This window comes from Myotis lucifugus, unplaced genomic scaffold, assembly GCF_000147115.1.
Source record: "Myotis lucifugus unplaced genomic scaffold, Myoluc2.0 scaffold_111, whole genome shotgun sequence".
NCBI classification, from domain to species: domain Eukaryota; kingdom Metazoa; phylum Chordata; class Mammalia; order Chiroptera; family Vespertilionidae; genus Myotis; species Myotis lucifugus.
In genome coordinates, this window is record NW_005871159.1 from 2,812,071 (window position 1) to 2,829,522 (window position 17,452).

Consider the following 17,452-nt stretch of genomic DNA (forward strand, 5'->3'; position numbering starts at 1 on the left):
CTTGGTCTTCAGAACAAACCTGGCAGACTGTGAACATAATGAATCGAGAGCCAAAGCCCTGGCCTGGGTTCTGACCCTTGCTCTGATGCTCACCCCATGGATGACAGTGGATGGGGGCAAAACCCACCTTAACTCTCAGGACTCCATTTCCTTGCTCCAAAATGAGAAGACTAGAGTAGATGATCTCCCCTTAAAATTGACATTTTTGGACAAAGGTCTCAAGCAACCTTTCCCCAGTTAACTCTATCCACTGCTGAATGAAATTCAAACTGGTCCATTACCTTTATCACACCATTTACTGTTTACCCACTCAGATACGACTAAAATAAACCCAAAGCACCTTGGGTTGTGTCATAGCAAATAAGCTACTTCGTTTAATCCTCCCAACAAATCCTAAGTTCAGGTATTATTACCTCTAGTTTTCAGATGAGGTAATTGAGGTGAGAATGAGTGATTTCTGGCAATCACACAGTCGGTAGCAAAGTTCTACCTTCTAGTTCTGTGGAAACCAAACCACCTTGGAAATGAAAAACACTACCTTCATGGCATCCAGCTTCACAATGATGACAACTGTCAACCGTTTGGTTGAAAAGCATATCATCAACTAGGACACAGGATACTAATTTGACCTCTGATCCATGCAAGCCATGGGGCCATGAGTGCCTTAATGTCAAACAATGTTTTAAGCACACTTTCAACTTGCTAATTCCTTAAGGGTAGACGGAGATGGTGTCTAAATTAAAACCTTCACCTCTGAGTGCTCTGCCCTGTGTGTGCCCTGTACTTCCTTGTTGATTTGTTTCCCCTCTGTCGGGTGGGTCTCTCCTTGACAACTGGGGGCCACATTTAGCCAAGCAGCTGCCCACTGGCGTCTAAAGCCTGCGATATGTAGTTCTGGCAGCATCTCAAAGGATTTATTATTATCATCCCATGATTTCATTATTATTATTATCATCCTTGTGAAATTGGGTAGCTGAGCCCACTACAAAGCATTAAGCCCTAGTTTAACATGAAACAGTCTGTTTTCTGCATTCCCTCTGCAGTTGAGGGATCCCCCTGTCCCTCAGTTTCTGCTCACTGTCGGAGGGCTCTAAGAGGTGGCCTGCAGCCATGGACAAGTCAGCCTGAGTGTTCCTCCCCCCCCCCAACCTCCCCGCTTCCTCACTGCCCTGTCCCAGTGCCTCTTTGAGGAGGAGCTCTTTACCAAATCGAAGGTGATTACAATGTGATCTGAAGAGCACCGAGGGTGATTACAATGTGATCTGAAGAGCACCGAGCCAGGGGGCAGGAGATGCAGGTTCTGCAACCAAGGATAAGTCTCTTTGCTAACTTGGACCTGGGTTTCCTCATATAGTAAGTGAGGCAACCAAGTGAGATTATTTTGATGCTTAATCTCAAAATATTCTGGAGATTCCCACAGGGAAGAACAACTTGTAGGAAAGATCTCAGAGAAAGACCCTCCTACTCCTCACCTCTACTCTACTTCACCCAAAACCAACCTGGTTTACACAAGACTTTACAGAAAACAAAAGCAGCTCTTTAGCAGGGAAATCAGAATTCCTCACCTAAAATGTGCCAAGGTTAAAAAAAAAAAAGGGATTGATTAGGAGTCCTAAGACTTAGATTTCATCCCAGCTTTTTTTATAACTAGCCATGTAGCCCTCGGCAAGTACCCCCTGTACCTCTGATAGTTCATCTTCCTAATTCAAACATCAATAATTCTTTGACTTACCCTACCCCAAACAATCTTTGAGGATCATAAGAAAATGTGGCTTGAAAATGTCAGGTATAACCCTATATATAGATAAGTTATTAAATTAAGGTCACTTCCTTCCTTTGACCCTAGATAAATCTCAGAAAAACTGCAAGATTGATAAAACATTATAAAATGCTTATCTTCCTATTAGTGGGATAGCTGATAGGTTTAAATTTTGTTGTTGAATTTTAAAATATGTAATTTTAGAGAGAGAGAAAGGAAGAGGGATAGAAAGGGATAGAGAGAAACATCGATAAGAAAGAAACACAATGACTGCCTGATTGCAGGCTCCCTGAGAATGGAGCCCCAAACCCGGCCACGTGCCCTGACCAGGAGTCAAACTGGTAACTTCTTGGTTCATGGGTTGATGCTTAACCACTGAACCAAACTGGCTGGGCTTGTTGTCAAGTTTTAGCAAATCTCCTAACAAATATTTATTAGGAGTGTGCCTTATATTGTTCTGGAGACAAAAGAAGATACTAAAAGGAAGTATAAACTTGACCTCCAGGAATCTCCAGGAGTTTACAGTCTTGTGAATACAAAGAAACTGTGAATTAATTTTAAAACAGTATAATGACATGTAAACATATAACAAATGCTCAATCCACCCAAGTTGGGGTCTGAGCCTTCAGCAGAGGGGTAGACCGGTGTTGGCCCAAGTCTGGAGCAGGCTGCATGAAGGAGACCGAACTGGAGACAGACTGTGAATGACTGGAACTAGCAGTTTTCTACATTTATAATAGCAGACCATCAGTAACAAGTGCCAGAATTAAATAAGAAAAAGAAGTTTAATATTGATGATTAGAGAGAAATGTCTTATTTCTCTATATTCAAAAGTGACAGATTTCAGACCATAATTTTTTAGGTGATAATTGTGAAAGAATCCAAAGTCCTATTTATTTAGGATGTAGAAATCATAGCACTACATGGTTACACAGAAATGTGAAGTCTCAAGGAACTCTTTTTAAAAACTGAGATCTCCTGCTATGAATATGTTTTCTCAAAATGGCTGCTTTGTGTCCAAAGCCTTCCCCGGCGACCCCTTCACAAAGCACTGAATCAGCCACAGGTTTATTAGTGCTTCCTGAACATGCTCTGCACACTCCTGCTTCTGCCCCTTCGCTCAAGCCATTCCCCGCTCTGGGCAAGCCCTGCCCTCACCTCTCCAGGTGTGTGAGCCCTGCCTATCTTTAGGATCCAGCTGAAACCCAACGTCCTCCATGAAGCTTTTACTACCTGGTCCACCACTTATCAATCCGCTTCTGAATGCCAAAAGTGCTTATTTTCTGAACTATCAATTTTGCAATGTTTTGTTATATATATTTTTTTCCAGACTCAGGTCCTATCCCCAAGAGAACCTGTTTAAGTCTCTGAAGGCAGGGAACACAGTCACTTTTTGTATTTCCAGTGCTTCATATGGCACCCCACGATGTGGCAGGCCCTCACTGAATATATGTCATTGAGCATCTATCTAGTCAAGTCCCAAACTAGCCATGTTTTCCATAACTCCACCACAACTACCCTCCCATTTGAAAAATGGCCAAAATATGTTAGAGATGAGCTAAAAGCGTTGTATCTTAGGTAATACATAGTGACATAACCTAAAAAAAAATACCCTTGAAAAAACTTAATTTTTTCACTCTTTAAAAATAATGCATGCATTATTACAGTATACCCCATAAACAGAAGCATTAATATAGATTTGCTTATCTGAAAAAGGATTTAGCAAAGGGCATTTCTCCTAGCAATGAGACAGCTGAAGAGGTGTAATTTAACAGCTTGCAGAGGCCCGTCACTGTGCTGATTGAGGTGGACAGAAGGCATAGACATGACCAAGGCCCTTAAAAGACACAAACAGGTGGGAGCGTGTGCTGGGGGTGGGCACCGGGCTGCAGAGTACAAAAAGGAGGAAGCTCGCCTTCAGAGAGCAGAGACAAGAGAGGGCAGAGAGCGAGACTGCCCGAGGAATGGGAGGGGAGGAGAAGAGAGAAGAGGAGATCTGAGGCGAGGTCACATCTAGACAGGACGCAGTAGGAAGTAAAGCTAGAACAAAGACCAGTGAGAGGCCAGGGCACAACTAGGGAGAAAGGATGGACTCGCAGGACAGGGGATGCACATAAAGGAAAGACAGATGATTTCTCTGTGTGACCAGAAGGATAGCGATTAAAAAGGTAAGAATGACAGGAAAGGCAGGAAAAGGGAATAAGTAAGGGGACAAAGTAAGTGCACAAGGACTAGTTCATGCTTAGCAAATCACCCGGCAGTTAGGCTGAGCTGGAAAGAGAGCCACAGCCATACCCGAGAGGGGACCATCAGGAAGGGGAGGCAGGCAGTGTAAGTAACTAGCTACTGAGGCAAAAATGAAAAGAAGAAAAAAAAAGAAAGAAAGAAAAGAAGAAGATGGAAAAGGTGAGAAGCAGGAGAGGGAAAACCCTAAGGAGACACTGGCCCAGAAACCTTTTTAACTTTCTGTAAAAATCTTCAAGGCCCCAAACTAGGCCAAGATTCTGACTGACATTTCTGAGCTCACCAGCTGCTGTTTCCTTGAGAGAATTCTGACAGGAAGGCATAGAAACGCAAGCCAACGCTGGCAGCTCTGGAAAAAATAATCATACTAACACTCCGTGCTCTAAACACCTCAATGGGACTCACGCCTCCCATGGAAGAAAGCGCACAGAGGAGGAGGGACTTGCCCACAACTTTCCCCAGGTAAGCACTGAGCTGCTCCCCCGCGCTGCTTTCCCCTCTAGCTGTCCTCTGGCCCTTCCTGCCTTGCCCATCTGTCTTCCTTTCTTTGTGCATTTTTGGGGAAGCCCTGCGGGGGATCTGCTTCTGTCATCTGAAGCCAGCACTGCGGTATCTGTCGGAGCAGGTGAAGCACCACATCCTGTGTTCTGCGTCTCACACAGATTGGGGAGGACCGCTAGAATTCAGAGCCAGCAGGCAGAGCTAGGGGAGGGGAAATAAATGGGAGAAATCACCCCTGCCCACATTATCAGTGCGTGGGGATGACTTGTGGGCTAGTATTGACAATGGACTTGTTTCTGTGTGCTGAGGCTTGGAGCAAAGGCAGAGGGGGAGGGTGCGTGCGGAAGACAGAGGGACAATAAAAGGCAGGGGCTCTTGCAAGGTAGGGGCTGGTCAGCTACCTAAAGAAGAGCTAGGGTTGGAGGAGTGATGGATGAGAATTTGACAGCATATGACCTTGAACTTGGGACTTGTCCTTCTAGTGCTTTGGTAAGATATTTTGAATGCACGTTGAAATTTTCTTCAGAGCAACTCAAAGGAATTTATTTCAAATAAGAAATTTATCTCAAATATGCAATCATTGAGTGGGAGTGGTTCCTTCAGATAACCCCACAGACTTCCCCACTAAGACAATGTGAAGTGTTACATCTTTTTTTAAAAAAAACACCTAAGAAACTAAGTTCCCCTGCAATGTATTTCTTTGGAAAACTAGGACAAGAACCAGATTCTCTGACTTGTTCTCTGGACCTTAAGCAATTCTTAATTCTCACTCAATGTACTAGGTTCACACACACACACACAAAAAGTAAGATTTTGGAGTTAAAGAGCTTTATCATTATTCTGTATTTTTATGTTATCTTACATTACATTATCAATATGATCCCTCTGCCAATATAACATGAGGTCGTGTGAGTCAGTGCACCCTCTGCTGGTCTATCTTCTCAAGAAAAACAATCACCTCATTTTATACCCACTTTTCACCAAACCCCACCGAAGGCTTATTGGTAAGAACTGGAAGCCAAAGGAGGTGATTCCCTGTAGTGTAAACCCCTCAAGCTGAAGACTCTTAGAAACTCCACAGACAGGTTCCCCCTCTCTGCACCCTCATATGTGAAAGCTCCTACAGCCACTCCCTTGAAGAGCCACCTTCCTGGCTTCTGTTTGGCTTTACTCCACTTCCTCACCGCCTCACGATTAGGAGCTCAGAGTGTGAGGGCCAGTTTCTTGCCCTTGAACTACTGAGTGTCAGAAACACTGAGCTAGCACAGTGGTTCTCAAAGTGTAGTCCCCCAGATAAGCAGCACTAGAACCGCCTGGGAATTTGTTAGAAACGGGGGTGCGGCCTGGCAATCTGTGTTTTAGCAAGCCCTCCAGGTGACTCTAATACACTGAATTAGAAAATTAAGATTTGTTTTAAAGGGCTCTTTCCTGAACCTCAGAGCTCAGACAGAGCTCAGATCTCTTTACAGGTGTGACTGGTCTAAAGGAGACCTTTCCCCAAATCACAACCTCTCAGGGCCTGTGTCCTTTATTTGTATAAAAAGGATATTTATAATGCCAGCTACTTGTTTCAGCACTGAGAACTGTGCCCGCACACAGTAGGTGCTCTAAGCGTGCTGATGGTGGTAGCGGCAGCTTTATCTACTACACCCTTACTATGTAAAAGCTCTTTACAAAAGCAATAGGTGTGGGAAATAAAAAATGAAGCTGTCAGGACCCCAGCCCTTGTGAGAGGAGATGCATGCATTACAGGCACACAAGGAATCAAGCAGCCAGTAAGATGTGACTGTGCCTGTGTACAGGTACAAACAACAGGAGCTGAGAAGAGGAAGAGCTACAAGTGGTAGAAAACTTGGTGGAGAAAGTGTCTTTTGAACTGTAATTGTAACCAATGAAGATGGGCAAAAGGAAAAGAGCATTCCGGGTGGAAGATGAGCACAGGGAACATTGCAAAGAGAAGACATTAGCGGTCAGGGGTGGTCAAGAGTGACTGCTCCCCTTTCTGTTACTAATACGTGAACTGTTCATGGGTGGAGAGGGGTCGCCTACTTGTCACCAGGATTGCTGAAACTCCTCTTTTAACCCAAATTAATGATTTTTCTTAGACTGTTGTAAAATGAGTCTTTTCCAGTACCGATTTCATTAATTGAGCATTCACATTTCTCTGTCTTATTATTAGAGCCATGTTTTTCAAAGTCCTCTGCTCACTGGTAACGGAATACATGGAGAATGGTGGCACAAATGCAGATTCCTGAGCCCTGGCCCAGGTGGCTATTTCAGCATCTTTGAGAGCAAGTCAGAAAAATCTTCATTTTAACAAGTTCCCTTCTGATTCTAATATTCACTCAAGTTTGAGAGCAACTCTCCTAGAGCTGTTGTTTCCCCCAAACTTGCTGAGCATAGAAATCACCTGGGAGTGCTTGTTAAAAGTAAGGCTACCCGGCCAATCCCATGGAGATTTCAGTTCCATGGCCCTGGAGTGGGGTGTATGGGAGAGGAGTTTTAATAAGTGCCTTTGTGGCACTAAGGATCAGGCAAGTTTGGGAAATTGAGTGTATTAGAGTGAATTGGGTTAGAGAAATGCTTCAAGTTATAGGTCAGCCATACTAGCTGTGTGACTTGGGTGAGTTTCTTAACTACTCTAGTTCTCCAAATTACTTAACCTGCTGGAGATGGTTTCACCCTGTGTAATAAAATGTACTTCACAGAATTTGTGGAGTGTAAATAGGTACTGGTAAACGCTTAGTACAATGTTGGCTCCACCTCGTTGCCCCTTCCTCCCTTGAAGTCCCAGCTCCAGTTCTCCAGCTCTGATGAGGGGCAGGGCAAGGACATCAGGGATGACAAAATGCCACCGAAACTCCCCCCTTCTGAGCAAGGCGACGGGATGCTGCAGGGGGAGAAGACGGGCTCTCGGAGCTGCCTTGCTCTTGGCTGCTCCTGGGGAGTTAAAATGGGACTCATGTCTATGACTGAATCAACATTCAGAACTGGCCAGTCCTCTAAAAATAGCAAGATGTTCTGGCTGAGCCTTAGGAAAAATAAGGTCCTATCCCGACATACTACCCCACGCTTGCCTTAAAAGGCAGGGCCGTTGCTTTATTTCCTATCTCCTCGGCCAGACAAGGGTAAGCCCCACATAACCTGGCTGGTATCTGGTGAGCCCCAGAATAGCCTGTTTCAGAGAACACCAGCAGAGATAACAGTGGATAAGGTTACAAATGCGCAGATTTGGGGGTGGATGCCTCTGTGCGGACCACTCCTCCTGCAGACACTAGTAGGGCCCTAATCCCCATAAAAGTATGCAATTCTGATTACATTTTAAGAAACTATTATCTATTGTTTTAAACTTCTAAGCCTGACTGTGGCTCAGGAAAGGGACTAGGAGACCTAAGTTGCCTATGATAGAAATTCAGAGAGCAAGATTCTGGTGATTTTCTGCAGAAAGCTCTGGTTTCCTCTTCTTACCCAGCAAAGGCCTGGCTGAGTAAGGTCAGGTCTGTTATCAGAAGCAAAGTCTAGTGGTCAAGAAAGAGACAATCTGAGTATCTCACCATATATATACATATCTTTTTATAAAGGCCCTGAAAATGAGATTGGGCCCCAGATATTCAGAACTTTTAATGATTCTTGTCAGAAAGGATACTGATGAATCCCTTTCCTTAAAAAATCCTTTGCAAGCATACTAAACTAGTAAAAATAGTTTTCTTAAAATGTGAAAAGTATTTTTTATACAATCTAAGCTTTTCCACATATTTTAGAACCACTCCTTGTATAACAATTGTCATGTGAATGAAACTGTAGATCAAATACAAGAAATTCCATGCAATGAGTAGTTTCAGTTGCTATATTAATATTAATTAATATTAAATATACATTAAATAATAGTAATAATAGTAACAGGGACTATTTATTAGACTTCTAATACGGTGTTCACAGCTCCTTCCATAAATCTATGTCCTTAAAGCCTCCTGTTGAGTAAACATTATTCTCACTTTATAGATGAGGAAACAGCCTCAGGGAGGTTAAGTAGTCAGCTCAGGGTCACAAAGCCAGAAGGCACAGGTGCCCAAGCCGACTCTTCCTCCCTACACCCCTCTGCTGCCAATAACCTTGAAGATGGTATTGTTAGCCTATAATTCAGGCTTCTCCCTGTCTTAACCATCCTTGATTTCCCCCTAATTAGAGAGTCATTCTGAGGACCACTAATGGATAATCACATTCTCCTCTCTCTGTGATGCTGTGTCTGAGTCATTTATGTTCAAATCCTGCCCTGCCCGGTGAAAGAAATAGGAAAAGAATGGTGCTGGCTGTTTATGCGTGTGATGGGGCCTTTACTGTTACTTACTTCTGAATGCTTTAAAATGGCTCTTGCTTCTCAGGAATAAGGGAAGGACAATTCATTAATTAAGACTTTTGAAAAATTGTCTGAGTACAGGGCAAAGAGAGGGGAAAAATAAATCTTGTTTTCAATAACGTGTTGAATGACATTTTGTATTGCCATCGGCCTGTTCCAAGAAATTCATGGTCCTCGCATGAGTGTTACCTCATTAATCTTCAACTCACCCTGTGGTAGGCAGAGTGGTTACACAACCACCACAGGAATGAGGAAAAGAAAGGTGGTGATCTTGCCAATACCACACAGCACACAAGTGGCCAGGTGACACCTCATACCTTCCCACTCTTCCTATTAACACCACCTGCCCAGTCCAGAAGATTTGGGCAGGTAAGAAACTAAATAAGCAATCTGGAAAAAAACGTACATCCTTTAGCCTTGTGCAAAACTCAGAAGAACATGCCTTTACATCTCCTCTCCTAGAGTTTTCCCTTTCATTTATGCTTGGTCTGAAATATTTGATGTCATTGTAGTTGTTTCTTTTTTTTTTTCTTCTACCTACCTCTCACTCCATTTTCTAATCTGTTCCCTGTATTTCCTTCCTGGCATGTTAAGTTAGATGACCAGAGAAAGTAGGAGGAGACTCAAAAGCAATCAAGCTATTAGTTATTTTAAGTGATCTTTTGAAGCAAACTTTTAAGTGACGTTTGACCATATGAGGTCGGATTTGACAGAAAGACAAAAACATTCGCACCCAAATGATGGGTGCAATCTCCTGGAATGGTTAGCACTGTCTTGGTTATCTTATAGCACTTTTTTTTCCTGTTTCTTTTGTATTCTTACATGAATTGATCACTTTCTGGAAGCTGGCTCTTTCTAGATCTCTGGACCAAATAATTTTGGGGAGGGGGTGTCTCTTGTCTAAGCAAACCCTCATTTCTGAAACTCACATACCAAACACTTTGGAGATGTTGTTCTGACAGATTTAACCAGGTAACCTTTACTCAGCTCATAAGTTCCCCGGTTCATTGGAGGAGATAGACATTCTCACCTTCTCAGAGGCTCGGCCACATCTTCTCCTTGGCACACTGCCTCCCTCCCCATCAGCATTCACTTTTGACAGATCACAGCCCCCAGATGTGGGGGAGGAAAGGCAGCCCCACGTCCTCACTGACCGGAAGCTTGCACTTGACAATCGGGAGGACTGCGTTTTCACAGAAGCTTATTTAGCAATTGGGTTGGATTAAATGAGCTACTAGATGATTTCCAAAGTCAGATTTGGCTGGAGTGCCAAGAACATTTCCCTATTTTCCTGAGAAAAAGTGTGGTGTCTCAACCATCACCACCTAGGGGACCCCTAGGGCACAGCTGCAGAGGAATAGAGGTCAGGATAAATCCTACAGTGTTCCCTTCCTTCCTTCTCAACTCTTACATTCTACACCTTTCGCTAAGGGTTATTTCAAGACCATCCCTCCAACCTGATTAGTTTTTTTTAAAGAATTACTATTTACATATATGTAGACCTGTTCATTTCTATGACCCTCATCTGTAAAACCAGGTAAAAATAATAGCTGCTTCATAGAGTAGTGGATGTAAGTAGCATGTATATGCAAAGCACCGAAAGTGATCCCTGTCATAGAGAATAAGCTTGAAAAAATTTTCACTCTTCTTTTTATTACTTTTATCATTAGATTTCATTAAGCCCTCGTCGGTGCTATGAGCCTCAAACCTTCTCTGGGGTGCAGTTTTTCTGTTGTCATACTCCCTGTTTTCTGGTAGTGAATTAAAGGTCATGAAGCTGAAATCCCCACTGCCCTTTAGCCGGGGTGGCCTGTCCAGACCCCAGTGGCCCGACAGCTGCCAGCGTCCCTCACTCTTCCGTGGCTCCGGCCTCACAGCTTGTGGGGCAGGTGATGGGCTGGGGGAGCAGAAGCCAAACAGCAAAATCCTTCCCACAATGAACAATCGCGCTTGGAATGCTGCCCCGGCAGCTGCAGGCTTCACCACGCGCACAGCAGACATACAGTAGGAAACCCAGGAGGGCTTGGCTCTGTTTCTAAGCGGGATTTGTTCTTCATGCATATGCAGAATACCTCTCTGTTGAATTTCCTCTCTTTTTAAAAAATGTTCCCTTCATGGGAATTCAAACATTAAAATCCTACTGAAATGTGTAAAGCAGCAGCTATTAACTTAATGAATAGTGATAACAAAGATTATAGCTGCACCAAAATAAGCCGGTGAAACTTGGGTGCTGTTTATTTCTGAACAAACAGCAGGGGAGAAATAGGGTCCCCCAAAGCACTGCCATTCCTCACAGATACTTCCAAGATGGTTTGGGGGGTTGAGGGTGGGGGGAGGGGGTCCTAGTGGTCCTGCCCTCTAAGCGCTTCCCAGCTAGAGGAGAAGAGAGGTGAGAGTGGCCCACAGCTGAGATGCCGGCTGCATCTGGAAGGTGGACAAAGCCTGGGCCAAAACTGCTTCCCGAGGCCACATGCTTCTTTATATCCCCATACGATTACTTTGCTATGGAATGTAAGGAAGTGTGTGGTTTCGGGGAGCGCCTCTTCGCTGGTCCCATGGTCCTAACCAGAGAACAGGTTTGACCCTCCTCCTCACCAGGGCTTTGTGGCACAGGCGTCTCCCTCACCAATGGAGAGAGAGCCTCTGGATCTGTCTGGCTGCTCTCCCACGGGCCCTTCTCTCGCTAGAGGTCCCATCACTCAGCCCCAGAACCCCGCACGCAGCTGACCTCAGGCCTCCTGGGCAGGGAGAGGCCCTATCACCTAAAGGTGTTTCACAGAATCAGTCCGGCCCTCCAAGCTCCTTCCTCCAGCCATTCTGCTCCTGAAAGGAGATGTTTCCAATAAGAACCAAATTGAACTGTGATTCTTTTAGATCAGTCCTTTCCTTTATAATCATCTGTGTCCATGGCAGTTTGCACATTTCCTAGGGCTCTCACTGCAGTTAGAAAGGCAGGGGCTCTGAGCCCAGGAGGCCACAGCCTCTGGTCACAGAGTCAGGCCCCTGACCCTGATCTGCTATCATTTTCACTAGGCCCTGTGGCCAAGCAGAACCTTAGGATGAGACTGTTAGGGGGAAAGGTTGAGGTGCTAAAATGGTGATTCACTCATCTAATTGGCTAAGCCCCTCTCCCTCCTCCTCCCTGATCCCCTGTGTTCCCAGCCCCGACCTTAAATGGCTGAGCCCACACCAAGAAGGAGGTGGAGATGGACTTAGGGAGAGAAGCTCTGAGCAGAAGGAGAAACTGCAGTCACCCACAGCGCAGGCCATCCCCTGCCCCAGCGTTTTGGAATGAGGGAGGGGGCTGCAGGGGTCTCCCTCCCTCATTAACCCCAGCTCCAGGCTGGCTGCCCACAGGCCACAGCTGGCTTTCTTGCTGCAGCGTGAATGTGTGAGGGAAGGGCCCACACTAAATGTACACTCTGAGTTCTTAAGCAGAACCATGAAAGGAGACACCAGGTGTGATCCAAAGTGTACAGGAGGAGGCTATAAAAGAGAACTGAGATGCAGCAAAAAGAGGAAATGGGATGAGGAGGAAAGGGAAGGACAAAGGGAGGATGCACATGTATGTATTTATATAGAGAGCAGACAGCAGATACGTGCACAGTGGCCGGAGAGGAAGGGTGCCTTTCCCTCAGGTGAAGGCATTCAGAGTACAACGGGCCACACCCCTCAGCAGGCTGCAGCAACACAGGGGACAGCACCCACCTACCTCATCCAGACACCAGCAGCTGCCTATTGACCTTCAAGGACATGCTAACCTGTACTCTTTGGGGAATGAGGAGAACTTGAAAGAATGTGGGAGAATGACTAGAGATGGAGCAGTTATAAGACTGAACACAGAAACTGGGAGCTTTACATCAGTGGTTGTTAACTGGAGGTGGTTTTGCCCCCAGGGCACATTTGGCTAAGTCTGGGGACATTCCTAGTTGTGACAGCCAGGGGTACTACTGGCCTCTAATGGGTACAGATCACAGATGCTGCTGCACACCCTCCAATGTACCAGGACAGCTCTCCACAGCCAAGACTCGACTGACCCCAAGGTCAACACGCCAAGGTTGAGAAACCCTGCTTTAGACGGCTGTGCTTTGAATGAATAAGGTTTCTGACATCAGCATATTGTGACTTATTATCTTCCGAAGAAAATTACTGTCTTTGCTTTATGAATACTCATGCCTGGAAACTAGGCAGCTGCCTCAAAATTCTGCTTCTTTCCGATGACAACCCTTCCTTTTTCTAAATCATACCTGCTCTAAAGATAGCTTTCCCTTTGTTACCCTGGAGGTTGACTGCATGTCATCTGCTCAGAAATCGGGGGTGTGCTGTGTGAGCAGGGCAGGATGTGAGTAAAGAAGAAGACAGAGATGATGAAGAGAAATGTCCTGATTGAAGAAATTAAGAGGCATGACGTTCTGAGTGACGAGCTGGACCCACACACTCTTTCCATCCTGATTTCAGACTGGGTGGCAGACTGGGTGGCTGCCTACTCCCTTGTTCCCCAGGAGGACCTGAGGAAGGATGGCTGGGCTAGGGCAAGGTTAGGTTAGCCACAGGAAGAGCTGAACTGCCATCTAAGACATCCCCCACCCCCCATCATTGGTAGGAGAAGGAGGGTGAAGGTAAGATGCCTGGTGCTGAGCCAGTGGGATGCATGCCAAGAAAGAGGAGATTCCGCACGAGAAAGAAGCCTCAACATCACCCTGCCCGGACATCCTAGAACCAAGTTCTTTGATTTCTGGACTATCTTATTCCGGACAGAGCTCCCAAGAGGGGGTCCATCTGGCAGATATCTGCCTGGTTTAAAACAGTTCTGCTTTGCCTGAAGTGGTTTCCAACTCCATAGATGACATAAACATACCTGTGCTGATGGAAGGAATATACATGAAGGACAGGTTGGCGTTGAGAGTGAAACTCTTAGCCTCAAAAACAGTCAGAATTGTTTCTAAGACTCCCCGACCCCTGAGAGTGTCCATCGTGCCCACTGGGGACTTAGTGTTGGCCACCTTTCCTTTGTTTTCACTAAGCCTTGCGACAGATAGGCAAGGCAGCTACCCTCCCCAACTACGCAGATGTGAAACTGAGGTTTAGAGATGTGACGTAACTTCCTAAGAGCAAATTACTAAATAAAATGTAGAGCCGGGAAGCAAGTGGTATTTGAAATCACGTAAGTGTGACACCAAGACCACAGGCTTTCTACTCAATTACACTTCTCTTCATCGGGGAGAAAAAATAAAAGGGCAGGTAACCCCTACCCCGAGGGCAGTTCTGACATCATTTAAACTATCCTTCCTTCCTTCCTCTTTCCCCACCTGTTCAAATACAGCATGCAGATAGCCAGGCTGCCTTACTAGGGGGAGTCTCCTGCTTAATCACCTCCCTACCCCCTTGATCACACTCAGAAATAGGAAGACACCAGTAGGTACCTCTCCAGCCCAGTGGTTCTCAAACTTTAGCTGCATCAGAATCACTTGAAGAGCAGGTTACAACACAAATGTCTGGCTCTACCCCCAGATGTTGCTTTTCTTTTGCAAGGTCGCCCCATAAGTTCTTTCCCACTGGAATCCAGATTTCTCCTTTAAAATCTACAAGAATCAAAGTTTTCCATGTCACACATTTGTCAAACCAAACAACTTTCATGTCTATCGCCGAAAAAATAATTACTCAATAAAATGTAGTGCGTTCACATATTAGAAAACTCTAAAACAATAAAAATGAATAAACTGCAGCTGCCAATCACTATAGGGGAAGTTTACATTTGAACTGAAAATAACAAGTCGCAAAAGAATGCCTATGGTATGATGCCATTATATTAAAAAATGAGCAAGATGTTATTTAGGAATATATGCACAAATGGTAACAACTATATTTTTAAAAGGAACTCAGAATAATAGTTACCTCTGAGGAGAAATTAAAGAACTAAATTGGGAAAAGCATTCTAGAAGCCTCATAATATTGGTAAGGTTCTCTTTCTAAGTAGATGATTGTTTGTGGATATTGGTTTTATCATTATGTGTCACAACTTACATATGTATTACATATATTCTTCTACATATGTATCCCATTTGAATAAAAAAACCCATAATTTTTAATTTACTAGTATTATAAGAATTAAAATGTAAGATATTCGAATAATATAAACCAAAATGTTAAATTTATTTTGGAAGATGGGAGGAGAGAGAATTATGAGAAACTTTTGTTTTCCATTCTACAATTTTCTGTATCTTTTTAGTTCTTCATGATGTTTATATTTGAAAAAATAATAGGGATCAAAGAAAGGAAATAAAGTCATGCAATTCAAAATAAAAATTATGTATGGTTTTCACAAATCCCGTGAGAGGATGTTCTGGGCAAGGCAATCCACTGGGATCTGACTCATGCTAATGCTGGTTCTCTCTGTGTTGCAGGCTTGGAATATACCAAGGAATCCTCACACTAGCGGTTGCCTGCAGCCACTCCCGATGGAGCTGCCTCCTGCTCTGGCTGGTCAAACGGAACCAAGTCCGTCTTCCTGAGAGGTTTGGTCCCCTTCAACCAGCTACAGCAGGGCTGGCCATGCCCAGTCCTTGGAGGACAGAGAGACCCGCCTGTGCTGAAATTACATACTAATGCTTCCCTTAAGAAAACGACTCTGATTTTATCATATACTCTTATGTTCCCAGGAAGGGAGAAAAGAGGAGCCCTGGGTTCAAAAGTCAGCAATATTTTCACACTTGACACACAGAATTCTGTGGCTTTACACCCACAACTAGATCCCCTCACATGCTCCTGACACACACAGTCCGTAAAGATTTTGAGGAGGGAATTCTTGCCAGCTCTGGTCCAGCCAGGGTAAGAGTGAGACCTCAGAGACAGGACTTCTGCTCACAGGGGCTAACAGTCTAAGTTAAGAAACTGGATGTATGAATACGGCACAATTAAATGGAATTGCAAGTCAGAGCATGGCTAGTTCCGAACATAATACTTCTTACATAGCACACCATATACGCCTGGCACATTGTGTACCACCAAGGCTATATTGACCCTTTCAGCCCAAGATATCTATTCACTAAGCAATATACACGGGACTCAGTTTCCTGGTCTGTAGAAGGGTGATAACAATCATAGCACCTATCACATAGGATTGTGTGTGGAATGAAATGAGAACACGTGTAAAAGAGTTAAAAAGCTCTCCCTAATTCTTACCTCACCTGTCCTTCCAATTTCTCTTTCAAAATGGTGTATCTTTGACAGTGTATGCCCAAAACCAAGGAGTATGCCCAAAACTTAGCTAGTGCTCAATAACACTTGTTTGAATTCCAGAGGTACATGTGTGCACATGCTGGACTCTGACATAATGTGGTCTCATGATGCCCAGAGTCCACCAAGCCTATGGAGGGTGTGGCGCTCATCTGCACATGCCTTGGAATCAGGGAGACCTGGGTTTGAATCCTGCCCTTCTCATTTATTAGCTGATATGTCCTCTCCGACCTCAGTTCACATTATATAAACTTCAGTTTCCTCTTCTGTAAAATAACAACAAGGATACTTAAAGTTGATTTAGGAACTTAAAAAGATAATGCACATAAAGAGCTAGCTATAATCCCTCAGTAAATGGTAGCTGTTGTTTTTCTATTGTACATGGCCACAACTCAAGGCCAAATTTGTGTCCACAGACACCAGAAAGGTGGAAGACCAAATTAAAAAAAAAAAAAACCAACAAAAAACTAAAAATAAATAAAACCTCATTATAGGGTATTTTTATGCTCCAACTACAAATACTACAATCAAGCAGCGTGCATTCATACTTGTATGTGTTACCAGTACGTAATAAATTTTACTAAAAATAAATGTTTGAGTATCATCTTAAAGAAATATCCTGCCAAGAAAGCCTTCATTTGTGAGTGCTGCTGAAATGCTAGTCTGTAACCACATGTCCTCCTGAGCATGTGAAGGTCCACTGAGCGTGAAACCCAAGGTGTGGAGCTTAGATACAGGCACTGGAGCCTGACTGTGTGGGATCCCAGCTCCCCAGACTCCAACCAGCTGTGCTATTTGGGCAACTTGCTTGACCTTTTTGGGCCTGAGTTTCCTCATATGTAGAATGAGGACATTAACAGGAGTATCTACCTCACAGGTCTTTCATGAGAATGAAATCAAAATACATGTAAAGGTCTAAAACTAGGACTGGGTACATATTAAGCTTGTAAAACTTTTTATCTTTGACAATGGATCTGAGATGTTCTGAAAACTAAATTGGTGTTCAATAAAACCTATTTAATAAATGACCACCTTCTCTGTATTTTTATTCTAAACACAAACTATGGGACCAAATACTTTGGCCTATCTCCTTAAATACAGCACACCGGTGCAAACCGGCAGTCAGGGGCAGGGTGCTGTCAGGGGCAGGGGGCCGCCAGCTTCTCTCTGACTCCCAGTTCCACCGTGTGACGAAGCTTTCCTGAGAGCTGGACGTGTGCCTCTGGAGTAGAGGCAGGGTGTCCTGAGGCACACCAACAGAGCTCCCAGGCAGGCACCAGGCTCAGCCACGTGAAAACCATTATGATGGTGTGGATGAAAAAGTAGCCACACACTAAACCTGACAAGCTCAGGGA

The 17,452-nt window shown here is 44.4% G+C and overlaps 1 long non-coding RNA gene across 2 annotated transcripts; it reads left to right on the forward strand.

Moving 5' to 3' along the window:
- Nucleotides 1-3,696: 3,696 nt before the first annotated feature.
- Nucleotides 3,697-17,125, forward strand: LOC106697889. Of its 2 annotated transcripts, XR_002830382.1 has the most exons (3): nucleotides 3,697-4,165; nucleotides 4,243-4,465; nucleotides 15,266-17,125. It is a non-coding gene; the product is annotated as an uncharacterized LOC106697889 (long non-coding RNA). The 2 variants fall into 2 exon arrangements; XR_001349148.2 differs by having other exon boundaries at nucleotides 3,697-4,465.
- The last annotated feature ends 327 nt before the right edge of the window (nucleotides 17,126-17,452 follow it).